Here is a 15,125-nt window from a genome sequence, read left to right as displayed (position 1 = left end):
GCTCTGTACTGACAGCTGTGAGCCTGGAGCCTGCTTCGGATTCTGTGTCTCCCTCTCTCTCTGCCCCTCCCCCACTCATGCTCTGACACTCTCAAAAATGAATAAACATTAAAAAAAAGTTATGAATACTTCGGTATATATCTTCCCCTTTTTCCTTTTTTCCATTTTTGTGTCTTTATATTTTTATAATTTTAAGATCAATTGTGTCATGCTTTTTGATACATGAGTATCTTACTTTTTATACTTCTTTGTCATGCAATGAAAATTCATTGGAAAGCATATATTTTAATGTTTACATGTATTTCATGTCCGTAATGTGTGTGAATCATACTTTAATGAGCCATCACCTATTCTTATACCTTTGTATTCATTTTTGTTTTATACTCGTGTAACGATGCATTAACTTCTCACATAGATTGTTTATCTTCATCTTTTGTTAGGTTTCCAAATGTGGAATGACTAGGTCAAAGGGTATGATCTCTTGAAACGTTTTTTTGTTTGTTTGTTTGTTTGTTTTTTTAATTGCAACTCTTTCAAGGCAAATCCTGATATGTTGAATGTCAGGGATGTTCTGCATTATGTGACCTTGGTGATGGTGACGGCATTGCACGGTGGTGAGAGTTTGGGCTTTGGGTCAGCCTGATGTGTGTGTGCAACATTGATCCAGCTAGCTGTAAAAGACTGCTATAAGGATGAGAAATAAGACACATAAAATGCTTGCCACACGATGAACACCTAGGCAATGGAATTATTGACATTACTTGAGACTGCTGCTACTAATGATGATAAGGTTAATAAATAGAATAATTAATTGAGGGGAAATAAGATGTTTTAAAGAGATATTTAGATGTAATAACCCTTTAAATAGCATTACAATCTTTTGCAGTGCCTGATTAAGTACGAAAATCCTAAATGAAGAGAGAAGCATCTGAGGAGTTTAGGAACATTTTTTAGCTGTGTCGGCATATGGGTTGCTGTTAGAGGGAGAAAACCAAAGCGGATTTTCTAGGTGATGGTCAGCGTTTGAATAAATTAATGAAAAAAGAGATATTAGTATTGAACATTAAATTCAGGCCAGATTTTAGACCCTTAAGACAAGCATGAAGAGTGACCCTTTATTTGTTAGACGGGGAGGGATCTGCCGATGACTGAACAGAAGGCTAAGAGATGTGAGCAGGACCGTTAGAACGTTATTCGGACTGTCATTTCTTCATCTGTTGCCTCTGGCTGCATTCCTGCCATGTGATCTTTTCTTCTGCATTTCTCCTCATATGATTTCCCAAATCCCAATTTTAACGTATAAGGAAATCGAGATAGAGAAATTATGTGTCAAGGAAGTTCCTCATGTGAGTGGAGGCTGTTGATAACAGATTCTAAGTCTGCTGATTTCAGACTCAAGGTTTCTTCCTCTCCTTTCTGCAAAATACAACTTTTCACGGCAACCGTGCTCAGACAAATCTAGAAATCAAAGAATAGGGCTGATAATTTTTGCTGCCAGTTACTAACTCCCCCCAAATTATTCTTACACTGAATAAAGTGTATAGTGTATAATAGGTCCTCACACAAGACCTATTTCCAAATGTTTGGCTCAATTTCTGTGCTCCGCTATGGGAGACTTTCGTCCATTTTAAAAATAAATTTGATCAGTATCTGAGGATACGATCGATCTTTTCCTCTTTCATTGACAAGTTCATGTTCTGCAGGCGTATATCCCCCATTGATATTTAATTCCAGGCCCTTGGTAAATGTGTCTTTTAATATTCCAAGCCCTATGTACAAGTTATGAATAAGTAACTTGTATCACAACTCTGCAAAATTAAAATGCTATACTGCACGGTCACCAATAACATTAATGACTAATGATGACAGGAAAAATAACAATAATAGCCCTATATGGTTACTAAAACAAAATCCAAGTTATATTACTGCCCATCTTATAGGTGCTTACTTAGATATTTTAAGGTACTAACTAGGATCAAATCCAAATATTTCTTCTCCTCCATTCAGATTTGAGCTTCCCCTGGTCCATTCTAAATGTTAAAGAAATCCAGGTGAATGATCACTGTAAACGAGCATTTCAGAAAATTGTCTCTCTTGTTAGTAACAGAGAAACTCTGAATTTACTACACAGACTTCAGTTCTGTCTGTGTTTCAGCTTCTGGTCTTATCAGCAAAGAAAATCTCTTTTTAAAACTTGGATTTACACTAAAACTATTCTGTTACATGGTTTGAATAACTGAATCACCAAATTTTAGCAAGGCAGGAACTGACACTATGAATAACGCTTTCTTGTAAGCTCATTGTCATTTTCCTGCATGTAAATTGAAATACGTGCAGACTCTCTTCTATACCTGTTAGGTCAACTTGGGGAAAGAAAATCATTTAAGAAAGCTAGCTTTCACATTTACTGAGATTAAATCTCTTATGCATGTTAACACACACCGTGATGCTTTCCAAAAAGAAAAATCCTTGAAAAATAATGATGTATTTCCCCTTTGGGCAAAGCTTAAAACCCATTTTATACAAAAATGTAGTGCCTCCTTAGTACTGGATTAACTGAAAGGAGGAAGGTACTTAATAAATTAGTGGGCACAAAGCAAACTCAAAGTATATAAACATGAAAACACATGCACACTCGGAGTTCTATGTCTTGACCTCATGGTGTCATACCTAAAGACCTTACAAGAGGCTGAAGACGGCCACATTTTGATTTGTAGTTTCTTAGTTCTGACAAAAGATCTATAGTCGGCATTGAGACTCCGTTTCTGAGTAGCTTGCTTTCGTGATTCTGATTGTATGGTGTTTAAGAGTTCGGTTATATTTTACAATTTGCAATTTTAAAAAAGTATCATCTACTCACCCATTGCACACATATTTCTTATGCATTAAAATACGAAACATTCAAAGCAGATAGTGGCGACTCTCAGGATTTTCCAAAAAAAGAATAATCTATAAAGCTCTGAGGCTAAACAGCTGCAGTCTTTCTGGAAAACACTAGCTAAGTACACATAACAGAAGCAGTTCCCTTGGAGCAGCGGCCGATGAAAGTGCTATTTGTGTGTCCTGGCAGAACTTATCTGAACATCTACTTGGTCAAAGCATCATTTAGCACCAAAGACCGTCATCAATGCTATATCCATAGTATCACAATCCAGGCAGTATGGTGGAAATGTATGCAAGTCTCCTCAATCCTGGGCTCACAATGAGTCGGCGCTCTTCCCTAAGTGAATTAAGCACACACATTAATTCACTCCTATGTTCTATCTTCTTTCCTCATGCATTGCTCGCCTTGTTCCTTTTTGCTCTCCGTGGTCCATACATTATTTCAAATCCTACAAAAAAGAGGACCCAGACATAGCCAGTGATCCAGGCAGAGCAGTTAGAATTGTATTATTAGCCTTCTTTAGCATTTGGTTCGTCTCTGGACATGCAGTTCAGGATCTACCTCCACAGGCTCCATTAAAAAGCATAGCCCATCAAAGCAACGTGCCGGAAAAGCATCAAGCACAGTGCATAGAAAACCGACCTATGCCCTGCAGGTAACAGAGTCCGGTCGGCCAAAAATAAAACAAAGAAAATAAAAATCGTTTTGGAAATTATTTTTCCATAAGGGAAAGCAGTTCTCTGTGAGTTGACTTACAGGTCATGGACACAACACCAAAAGGTGAAAGAACAGAAAAAAAAAAGAAAAAAGTTAGACCCCCTAGGCATGGACAGGTGTCCTGTTCTTTCTCCTGTCTCCTGAACCCCCTCTTCAGAGTCTCCACCAGAAGGATCTGCAGCCTGTTTCGAGCAACATAGGGACTGGTGATCTCTCGGGCAAGGTTTCACCCCTAACTCCACTGAAGACCCCCTCAGACCAAGAGAGATTTTCTCACAGGAGAGTTTGAGAGAGTCTATGAGTTCATGCTCGAAGTAAATTTCATAATTTCCTCTCTGTGCAAATACCAGGGTATTTATTTCTCTTACGTAATTTCCAGGGAGTCCGTTATGTGACCCGACTTCTATTCTGTTGGTCTACTGAGGGACCTTACCGTCAAACAGTCACCCTTGGTGAGAACGTACCCAAGGACTGATATACGACTGCAAAGGAACTTAACAATTCCTGGAAGGAAAAGGGTTAAGAGCCAGTAAAAACAGCATAAATTTACACATGACCTAGTACCATTACACTTTCATTCTCTTCCTTGCAAGGAACAACAATGGCAACATCCATAACTAATGCTTCTGGTCTAAAAAACCTTCTCCCTAAAGGAGTGGTTTTCACCCACTGCAGATGATCTCAACAACCTGTGGTTAGAAAGGATCTCTAGACAGAGAGATGTACTTGCTGGTGATTTTTCTTTCAAAAGGAGCTAAAAGGTTCATCACATCTTGGAAAAATAATCTCCACTATTGGTCTGAAGGGAGCAGACTTGTGCGATTGGTTTGTGATGGTCCAACTGTGGCTGACAAGTTCTAGAATTAGAACTGGCTTGTCCCAATCTTAACCTAACTGCTAGGAAGGGGGATGACTTGAATAGCCAAAGGACTTGGCTTTGGACACAGTTACGAGCAGAGAAAAGCCACTGGAGTGGTTTTAAGTTAAAACAAAAACAAAACAACAATAAGAAAACAAAAAAAAAAAAAAAAAAACAAACAAAACAAAAAACAAAACTGGTCCTGGAGAAAAACGGACGACATGCATTTGTTTTCCATTAGGGATGAGATCAAATGCTACAGTCCTCTCTGGCCTCAGCCCGCAGTGGAGGCTTCCCTAGATGAGCAAACTGGTTGCAAACTGAGCTCCCTGTAGGGGATCCAGGTGGGGCAATAGAAAGTGAGCAGAGCTGAACCGCAGCCCTTCCCTTCCCCACCCCCAGGTCCTGTAATCACCACCACCCTCTCCCAGCCCTGAAACAGTCCCCTTTCCTTTTTTCCCCTTTCTCCTCTAGGAATTTTCCATCAGCTGGAGAGCAAGGACATCAGTTGTGACACTGATGGGAAAAGTTGCACTTTTGCCCTTGACCACGGCTGCATCTGGGCGGCCTTGTATTTGCCTGTGGAGCCCACGGATACTGGAGCAGTATGCAACAGCTGCTCTGTCCAGGTCCTACCCATGTCACCTTGCTCTTTTCCTCCCCTCCCCTCCTCCTTCCTTGTGGTTTGCACACAGATGTCTCAGGGAAGACCTTCATGATGCTTCCTGGCAAACACCTCAAATACCTTAGATCAGCACATATCTTGGAAGAACTGGTCTTGGGGACTTTTCAAGACTGTTAATTGTATTAGAAGTGCTAATGAAAGACTCAATTAAAATGAAAAAGGTGGCAAAACCTCAGTTTCAGGAAAAACCGAGACATTTTGAGATAGCATCATTGGGAGATTTTTTTCCTTTAATATCAATTTTTCAAAAACAAAACAAAAAAAAACCAACAAAAAACCTCAGTCTCTTGTGTGGTGGAATAACTTCCCTGCCTCCAGATGTGGCCAACTCTGAAGTGAATTCTCCCAAAAATACCCTCCTTTTTTTTGTTCATGAAAACAATACAGGGCTGAGCATTCTTGATGGGAGACTACCCACATCAAGAAAACGAACCAGAGCAAAGATATGTGATGTATACACAAATACCCTGATATTACAAGACCCATAGAAAATACAACTTTCTCTTTTCCTGAACCCCATATTTAAATTAAGAAATGTCAACCTTTCCACTGTTCTAGAACAGGGGATCTGTAAGCTACAGACCACAGGCCAAATCTGCCTCATCATCTATACAGCTCCTGAGCTAAGAATGATTTAAATTTCTTAAATGTAGGGGGAAGAATCGAAGGAATAATAATATTGTGTGACACTGGGATATTTTTTAAAAATGCAAATTTCTCTGTCCAGAAGTAAAGTTGTATTGGAGCATAGCCACACTTGTTTGCTTACAGATTGTTTCTGACTGTTGCTTTTGTGCTACAAAGGCAGAATCGAGTGGAAGACACAGAGCCCACATGTGGGCCACATACTGACTATCTGGCTCCTTACAGAAAAAGCGTGCTGACCGCTGGTCCAGAATAATGCTACAGGCTTTAGGCTGAATTGAGTAAAAAGGGTGTGAAGGCCATCCCTCAACTCTAGTACTAACAGGCTGAATACATTTATTGTATTGTAGGATCTATTTAACTGTGGGCGCTCCTTGTTAAAGTGGAGAGATTTATTTTTAGGATCAACCATATATGTATGGTGAAATATGTAGTCGAATAATAAATATTTTTTTGTTTAACCTAATGATAGTTGACAAATGTCAACTTACATGTCAAAATTAAGTGTCTTCCAAGTAGACTCATAAAATAAAATTAAGGTTACTGTTAATAGCAATCCTTTAAAAATCAACAAATGGGGGGGGCACCTGGGCGGCTCAGTTGGTTAAGTGTCTGACTTAGGCTCAGGTCATGATCTCGCAGTTTGTGAGTTCAAGCCCCGCATCATAGGGCTCTGTGCTGACAGCTCAGAGCTTGGAGCCTGCTTCAGATTCAGATTCTGTATCTCCCTCTCTCTAGTCCTGCCCCGCTTGCACTCTGCCTCCCTCTCTCTCTCTCTCTCTTTCTCTCTTTCTCAAAACTAAATAAAGATTAAAAGAAAATTTTTAAAAAATCAATGAATGTCAAAACTGCCTCCATGGAGATTGATTTTTGCAAATCCACCGCTAACCTGTTTTATGCTTGCTGATCCATAGGGGACCAGAGAGTCTGTGAAACTATCAGACATGTATTTCCCTTTGTGTTGCTTCAACAAATCTTGAATTTGACCTCGTTAGCAACTGCTAAGTGTTGCACATAAGAGTATTTAGTGATGGGCACCTGGGTGACTCGGTTGGTTAAGCATCTGACTCTCCATTTTGGCCAGGTCATGATCTCATGGTTCGTGCGTTCAAGGTTTGCACCGGGCTCTGCGATGACAGCACAGAGCCTGTTTTAGATTCTCTCACCCTCTCTCTCTCTCTCTGCCCCTGCCCTGCTCATGCTCTCTTGCTCTCTCACAATAAATAAATAAACTTAAAAAGAGTGTTTAGTGATTGAAAAATATAAAAAACAATAAATAATAGAAGAAAATGGGTTATTTGCAAAAAATGTTGTGTCATGGAAAATGTTTAAAGACTGAACTTTGAATGCAGATTGTATTATATGATTCCATTTTGTTGAGAAAAGAAACTCTTGATGTTTAAATCAGTTCTTAGATCTGCACCGCTGTCTATATTTGTCTTCGGTGCTAGGATTGGGATGTGACAAGGACTACACACATCAAATGTGAACTTTAAGAGGCACAAAAGAGAAACCAGTAATCAAGATAAGTAACAGTTCAATTCATAATTTTTTTAAATGAGAAATAATGCAAAATAACCCATAATGAGCCAAATAGGCCAAAATTATTGTATAAATTCAGGTTTGCTATAGTTGCCTGCAATGGAAAAATTCAATATATCAATATATTAAAAAATGGAGACCTATTTCTCCTTCATGTAAAATCATTTGGAGATGGGTATCCTACAGATGGTGTGCTGGGGGCCCCATGCCATTTTTGATGGGTCAGGCTCCCGTATCTCAGCTTTAACATCATATATATATGTACATATCACATACGTATAAGATAATATAGTTATTCACATAATATTATATGTAAAATTTAACAATGACCTAGTAGATGTGGTTATAATTTATTTTTATTGTCTTACGTTTGTGTATTGGCATTTTCTCATTTTTCTCTAAATATTTATTATTTCATAATCAAGAACAAAACCTAATGCGTGATATAATTTTGAAACTAAAAAGAAGATGCCATTCCTTTTTTATTAAAATTTTGTCTTTATTAAGGCCAAGATGTCAATCTGATCTTTCATTTGCTGAGGTGACTACAAAGAATATTGGGTAAATGCTCTTCGAGTGCATGCAGACTTTGAAATCATATTTCTATACTCATTAGGGAACATTTTTTTAATCTGTCTAGAAACACAACTAAATCAATCATTCATATAACATTTTGTTCATTAGCTGCTAAATAAGTGAATACAGAAAGAGTTCTAAACCAAACCAATATAAGTTCACTGGTGAGGCTAGGTGAGATTTCCTTCCTGGGTTTAACGAGAAAAAAGTAAGAAGCAGAATGCACGTTTTCAACATAATTCAGTATGCACCTTTTATCCCCCGAGCCTCACAGAACGCAAATTCTGGTAAATTCCTTGGAGGAATGAAGTACAAAGTCACCAAGAATAGTTCCTACTAAAAATTTCTAAGAATTGATAGAAGTTTGGTCTTTTCTCCCTGAACACCACTAGACATGCCTAGAAGCCTAATTTGAGCCTATTCTATAAGAGTTCTCTTGTCGGTTTGTTTTAGTATCAGAAGCTCAGTATTAAGTAAATAGGGCTTTAGACTTCTGCCCATTTGAGTACTTCCTTTAAAAAGGAGAGAGGTGGGAACACATCCTCTCGTTAACTCTCCTGCCCCTGGTTTGACATCATACTACTACTAATAAAAAGTGCTAACTCCACACATTGACCCTGAAAACCAGATTCTAGGATGTGAAAATCTTCCTGAAAATATTGATTCTCAGGGAGCTTGTTGCTGATAGATTTGTCATCTGACATTAATTTTTCTTAATGTAATTAGATAGTAGCATAATGGCTATGCTTCCATAGAGAACAATTAGCCATTCAAAACATGTGGTGTGGATAAAAATTTCCGAATTGCCTCCAGGAATCAATTAAAGGAAAACACAACAGAGAGAAAAATCAAATATGGTAATGATGGGATTTAAAAACTAATAAATTATTGCATTTCCTAAGAAATTGCAGGAAGAAAATTAAGGGAGAAATAAAGCCAGCCCATTGATTTCAATGGAATTGTGAGCTTCAGAATCTATTCTAATGAAATGGTAATGGTAATACTAATTCTGTCAAACAATATAGGATTCCCTCAAATCCTTTATATTTAATTTAAATATCTTTTTATTAAAAAAGATTCTAATGATCTTTGGGGTTAAATATTGTTCACCAAAAATTTGTGACTAAAAATGAATTATCTTATTTCATCCTGTTTTTATTCTACAAACTTGGAAGAGGGGGATGAACAAGAGTTTCTTTAAGGTTCTGTCCAAAGTTACTTTTCTGTGATCTCTTTGGTCAAACTAAAATGGCAGACATTTTATCTGATGCTATTGGCCCTCTTAACTTTGTCTACTAGAAATAAAATAGTTATAATCTGTTTTCAAAATTTCCGCATGAATGTAAGTCCTCTGAAAGTCATATAATGTAAATGATTAAGATGTAAACAGAATTAAATATGAGTTATTACCTTAGTTCTCCATGACCTGGGTGGTTTCAGTCTGTGACATTCAATATGACATCATTATATATTTCTTCTGTTTGTTTTTGCATAGTTGTTTTAATCTAATGAACTCTGAAGGTTGATAGAAAGGTGCTGTTAATATTATTACTATTATTATCATCATCATTGTAATTTCCATTTTGGGCAATACTAAGTAAAGACCACCCCTTTCTTTCTTCATGGCCAACAATTGTATGTGAGTTTAGAAACAATAATGTCCTGTCTTTGCAACACAATATTCTTGGGGCCCTTGGGTGGCACCATTGGTTAAGCATCTGACTTTTTTTTTTTACTTTTCTTTTTTCTTCTGTCTTCTTTTCTTTTCTCTTCTTTTCTTTTTTCTTTTCCTTTTTTTCTTTTTTTTTCCTTTTTGTTAATTTAAATTCAAGTTAGTTAACATACAGTGTAGTCTTGGCTTCAGGAGTAGAACCCAGTGATTCAGCTCTTAAATATGACACCCAGTGCTCATCCTGAAAAGTGCCTTCCTTAATGCCCATCCCCCATTTAACTCTTCCCTCCCCACATCTCCCTCCAGCAACCCTCAGTTTGTTCTCTTTATTGAAGAGTCTTGACTCTTGATCTCAGCTCAGGTCTTGATCTCAGGGTCAACATAATGTTCTTATAGGATTATGAATTTCCTTCATATAGGCTCCTGGAAGAACTAATTAGATGGCAGCTATCATTGCAAATATACAAAAAAAAAAAAAGAATATAGTGCATTTGATGCTTTCCAAGAGGTTTTCATTTGTAAGTAAGCATACTAACAAGTTTTTGTGAGCCTCTGTCTTGTTTATATGTTGATAGTCAACAAATGTACTATAGCTACCTGATAAACAGCAACTTTACTATAAACTAAATATAAATACAACCCTCACGCAAATATTACAATTGAACTTACAATGACAATGACAAAATATGTATCAGAGTTTTGTTTACATCATAAAAGCCTCTTTTTCAGTACTTTTAAGAATATACATTGAACATTTTTCATTAATCACTATAATAATGCATGCCTTAATATACACCCAAACATAGCTTCACAAATGTTAACGTGTTCACTGCAAAACCATTACTGGACTTGAATCCATCACCCTCTGTCTTTACAACACTTTTAGTGAAAAGCGAACTTCTCTAGCTTTTATATTCTATTGACTGATCGAAAATCGCCATATTAGATTTCAGCGTCACTTAACTACATGCTCTCTAATAGCAAATTTTAAAAACACGAAAAGTAAATTTAAAAATCAAATTTAGGGGCGCCTGGGTGGCTCAGTCAGTTAAGCGTCCAACTTCAGCTCAGGTCATGATCTCTCCTGCTTGCGGGTTCAGGCCCCACATCCGGCTCTGTGCTGACAGTTCAGAGCCTGGAGCCTGCTTCGAATTCTGTGTCTCCCTCTCTCTCCGCCCCTCCCTTGCTCTCTCTCTCTCTCTCTCTGTCTCTAAAAAATAAATAAACATTAAAAAGAAATCAAATTTAAAAGGAATTTGTTGTAAAAAGATATCAAAGAATATCTCAAACCACAGCAGGACCAAATCCATTAAGATCTGTCCCCTCCTCCCCAAAAAAGAGTGAACATGGAAAGAGTTCATTGAAAGGAAATCAATAGCAATCGAGAATAGATACAGGGGATGGGCCTGACTTTAACCGAAAAGGCCAGTTTTAACATTGTACCCAAATACATGAGAAAAAAAAAAATCAAATCCACAGATGGAAAAAAAAAAAACACAACAGTGAAACTATCATGCAAACAAACGTTTGATTAAAAATTGTGTTCCTCAGCACAAACCCACAGCAGCCAGGTGACCACAGCTCTGGAAAAACCTCAGCTTAAAGCAGCCCCTGGTTCTCTAGCTCTAGTGCTCAACACAGCCTATTTTACTGCACTTTAATACCTCATCCTAAAAAGCTTGTGAAATAGTATACAGACCCAGGGGCCAGGATGGAGTCCCAACACACTTTACACATCTGCCTTCCACAGTTGGTTGTAATCTAGGACCAGAGAGGGAGGGAGAGCTAGCATAATGAGTCACAGGGTTTCTCCTCTTTGGTATACTTATGTGGTCAAATGTTCTTCCTGAGCCAGAGTGGTGATCTAGCCACTTCTTTCTAGATCTTCACAATTAATGTTTCCACGGCAGATAAAATTGATCTCTTTTATTAAATTGTGTGAGTCCAAGTGTCACTCACAAAAATGAGACATGTTCATTTGGAAAGCTGGGTTTTTGGTGGTTTTTTGTTTGTTTTTTGGGAGGTGGGGGGAGCTGGATTTTTAAAAACCTGGTTAATTCTTGGGAATTCAGTTTTATGACAAACGTGCTAGATGACAAAAAACACACCTGCTGGCCGTTGTGACTTTACACATGTAGTCACAGGACTCCAAGGGACTTTGGGAGCACCTGGCAACCCTGGTCCATCACATGCCCGGGCTCTCAGGGTAGGACTGGAGCCATTTTCAGCGCCACTCGAACCTCACATACATGCTTCACTGTCAGCTGATTCCCCTGCTTGTCATCACAGTGAAAGAAATGGAAGCAGAGAGAAGGGTATGTCTTCAGCCTTAAGGTCTCTGCCTGAAATGCGCGTCTCTCTCTCCACCTGGGCGCGCAGGTTTCCCTCCTGTGAATGTAGCTAGGATGCCTCCCTCCCTCCATTTGTAGCCTGGGCGCCTTCCCTTCTCATCTATTCAAGGCCTCTTCTTCTTTATTTATCCCCTCTCTCCTACATTGTCTATTTTTTCCTCTCGATGGGATCGTCCCCATCTGCTCATAAACATGCTGAACTACCTCCCGCTAACAAAAGAAAGAAAACTACAAAGAAGAAAATTGGGGAGGAAAGCAAAACAAAACAAAAAACAGCTTCCCTTGACCTTGTATATTTCTCCAGCCGTTACTTCATGTATCTCCTCCCCTTTTTATCAAAACTTGTCGAAAGGTGTCCCTGTCTTCTCAGCCCCAAATTCTCCGTTGAATCTCCCCGAGTTGGGCACCCCCCCCCCCCAGGAGTGCTTTCCCGGGGCCAACTCTGTTTTCTCACACTTTCTCCAAGTAGTACTTGACAGGGCATCACTCGGTCACTTGTTCCACTCATCTCTGTCTTTTCTCCTACCTCACGGACAGCTCCTTCTGGTCTCCCTTTAATGCTTTTCTTGTTTGTTTCAATCTCCCGATGTTGCAGCCTCCCACCTGCCTCTTCACTCAATTCCTGGGGGACCTCGTGCAAGCCTGTACTTTTAAATACCTGTCTCTGCAGAGGGATTCCAAATTTCCCCCCTCAGGCCTTGACCTTCTCCCACAGCTCCAAACCCACATATACAGCTTCCTACTCTTTTCCCCACTTGGGTGTATCCAGTAAGGCATTTGAAACATATTGCGGCCAAAACTGAACTCTTAAGTTTTGCTTTTCCCCTGGACTCTCACACTTGTTTCTGCTTCAGGGCCTCTGCCCTGGCTCTGTTTCCCCAGGCATCCATGTGCTTTACCTTCTAAACTCTTCTAGATTTCTGAGGAAACGTTACCTCCGCGGAGAGGCCTTCCCTGACTATCCTTGCTAAAATGGCACCTATCCCTGTCTGCACGGGTATATTCCTTTACTTTCTTTTCCCATCAACTTAACTGTGCCTGGCATTGAAATATGTTTGGTTTTTTTATTTGTTTGTTCATGTGTTTGTTTTACCTTCTGTCTCTCTTCCTAGGTTGGAAGTTCCTAGAAAGATAATTTTTTTTCCTGTTTAGTTCATCGTTACTTTTACAATGTCTAGGAAGGACCAGACATGAAGTAGATGTTCAATATGCGAATACATGAATTAATGAATGTTAGAAAAATGACGTACTGTCAATGAAATTTTAAAAAATTTGTTAATGTTTATTTATTATTGAGAGACAGAGAGAGAGAGCATGAGCAGAGGAGCGGCAGAGAGAGAGGGAGACACAGAATCCGAAGCAGGCTCCAGGCTCCAAGCTGTCAGCACAGAGCCCAACGCAGGGCTCCAACCCACGAACCGTGAGATCATGACCTGAGCCAAAGTTGGATGCTCAACCAGCTGAGCCACCCAGGTGCCCCTGTAAATGAAAATTTTTATCTCACTAACTGCATTAATTCTAGTCCTAGTGAATAAATAGGTAGATGCTAGGTATAGATAGATAGATACATGATAGATAGATAGATAGATATCTATAGATATCTATAGATAGATGATGATAGATAGATAATGATAGATGATAGGTGATAGTGAGATGAATAGATTAATAATGATAGATATTGATAGATAGAGGAATGGAGAAAGGGAGGCAAGGAAAGAAGGGAAAAGTAAAACTAATCAAAAAATGAGGCCATGGTTTAGAAAGAGAATTATTGTTCATTGCAATGAACTCTGGGTAAGATGTACAAACAGAAGATAGGGATCATGTATGGGTTCTGCTACTTAATAATCACATGATTGTAGGTAAGATATTTCATTCAGCATTTGAATGATAACGTTGTGAAAAGAGGTACACGGGAGATTTCTCCCTTTTAAAATTCTGTGTGCTACATCTGTAATTTACAGTGACATTATACCTCTAAGTGAGGCAGCGTCACAATGTCTTAACAGTGATACGGATTTGACTATGAAGAATGGGTACTTTTTTTTTAGACAATAAGAATAGAGACGGGCACCATGTACTGGCCATTTGCTCTGGGCTAAGTATTGTCTTGGGCACTTTTGCATGCAATGAGTCATTAATTGTCACAACAGTTGTAAGAAATGAGTACTTTTACCCCTATTTAATAGATAAGGAAACTGAGTTTGAGGACTTTGTGCGAGGGCACACTGCTAGAAATCCAGAGAGCTGGGACTAAAATCCAGACCAGTCAACCTCCCGGATTTCAGTCTAAGTTAAATGAGAGAGTGTACTAAAGAGAGAGAGAGATGCAAAGAGACTACCTTACAGAGAATAGAGACAGACAGAGAGACAGAGAAATTAATAGGTATAAAGAAGACCAAGAAACAGATGAAGAAAAAAATACTAGCACAGCAATACATCTGTGAGAATTTGTTAAACTCTCTTGTCTCTCTCTCTCTCTCTCATTCTACACACACACACACACACACACACACACTACTTATAATGAGAGATTTTTGGAACTTCATTTTTTTACCAATAGCTTCATCCTTGATAAAAGCTGTAGCCCCGATCAGACAAACACTGATAATATAAATCAGCGGCCATAAAATTTCTGAATTTGTTACAAAATATATTATTTAATCCCAAGTAGGTAGTACGCTGGGATGGTGGCCAGTCCTGTCTTTCTCTGTTCTTCACATCAGGATGGTGACATAGTAGAATTTAGAAATTAAAAAAAAAAAAAATCATTTAAACAAATATCACAACTCTTTGAAAAGCATAAACCTCGTGAGATTATAACACATATTTTACAAAGCAAATCTTTACTTATAAAAATTGTGTTTATTAAGCTGTTTCTATATAGGCATGAATGTGTATTCTAATATAGTATTGGTGACTGATGCCTAAATTCTGGTTGCTTTCTCTTACTAAGGGATTCCTGAATTAATAATTAGATTATCAATGGACAGGATCCAGACTTCCGTGTTTATATTTGTAGATCAAGAATGGCAACCTAAATGAGCTTTAATTCCATCTTCTAAATATGTAATTCACACTGAGGTAGCAAAGGGAAAATCCAGTATGGGATCCATACCTAGACCACTGTTGTTTTTCAGTGTATGTTAGTTTCTGATGTGAGTGGTGCCCATTACATTTTGTTTATAGCCCTT

At 38.5% G+C, this 15,125-nt stretch overlaps 1 protein-coding gene across 3 annotated transcripts in view; it reads right to left on the bottom strand.

The window, feature by feature from the left end:
- Positions 1 to 509: 509 nt before the first annotated feature.
- Positions 510 to 15,125, bottom strand: part of KCNJ16 (potassium inwardly rectifying channel subfamily J member 16) — a 78,423-nt gene continuing 63,807 nt past the window's right edge. The window contains exons 5-6 of one of the 3 annotated variants that reach the window (XR_008293929.1): positions 9,319 to 9,423; positions 510 to 3,332 (exon numbers count right to left, since the gene is read on the bottom strand). The gene's annotated coding sequence lies outside the window, so the exon portion shown is untranslated. Of the gene's footprint in view, positions 3,333 to 6,253; positions 9,424 to 12,444; positions 13,411 to 15,125 lie in introns of those variants that run through there. The other 2 variants (XR_008293928.1, XR_008293930.1) reach the window with 2 other exon arrangements.

The sequence above is a fragment of the Acinonyx jubatus genome, chromosome E1 (assembly GCF_027475565.1).
Source record: "Acinonyx jubatus isolate Ajub_Pintada_27869175 chromosome E1, VMU_Ajub_asm_v1.0, whole genome shotgun sequence".
Lineage (NCBI taxonomy): Eukaryota > Metazoa > Chordata > Mammalia > Carnivora > Felidae > Acinonyx > Acinonyx jubatus.
The sequence above is the reverse complement of the archived record's forward strand: the minus strand, read 5'-3'. Positions and strand labels throughout refer to the sequence as shown.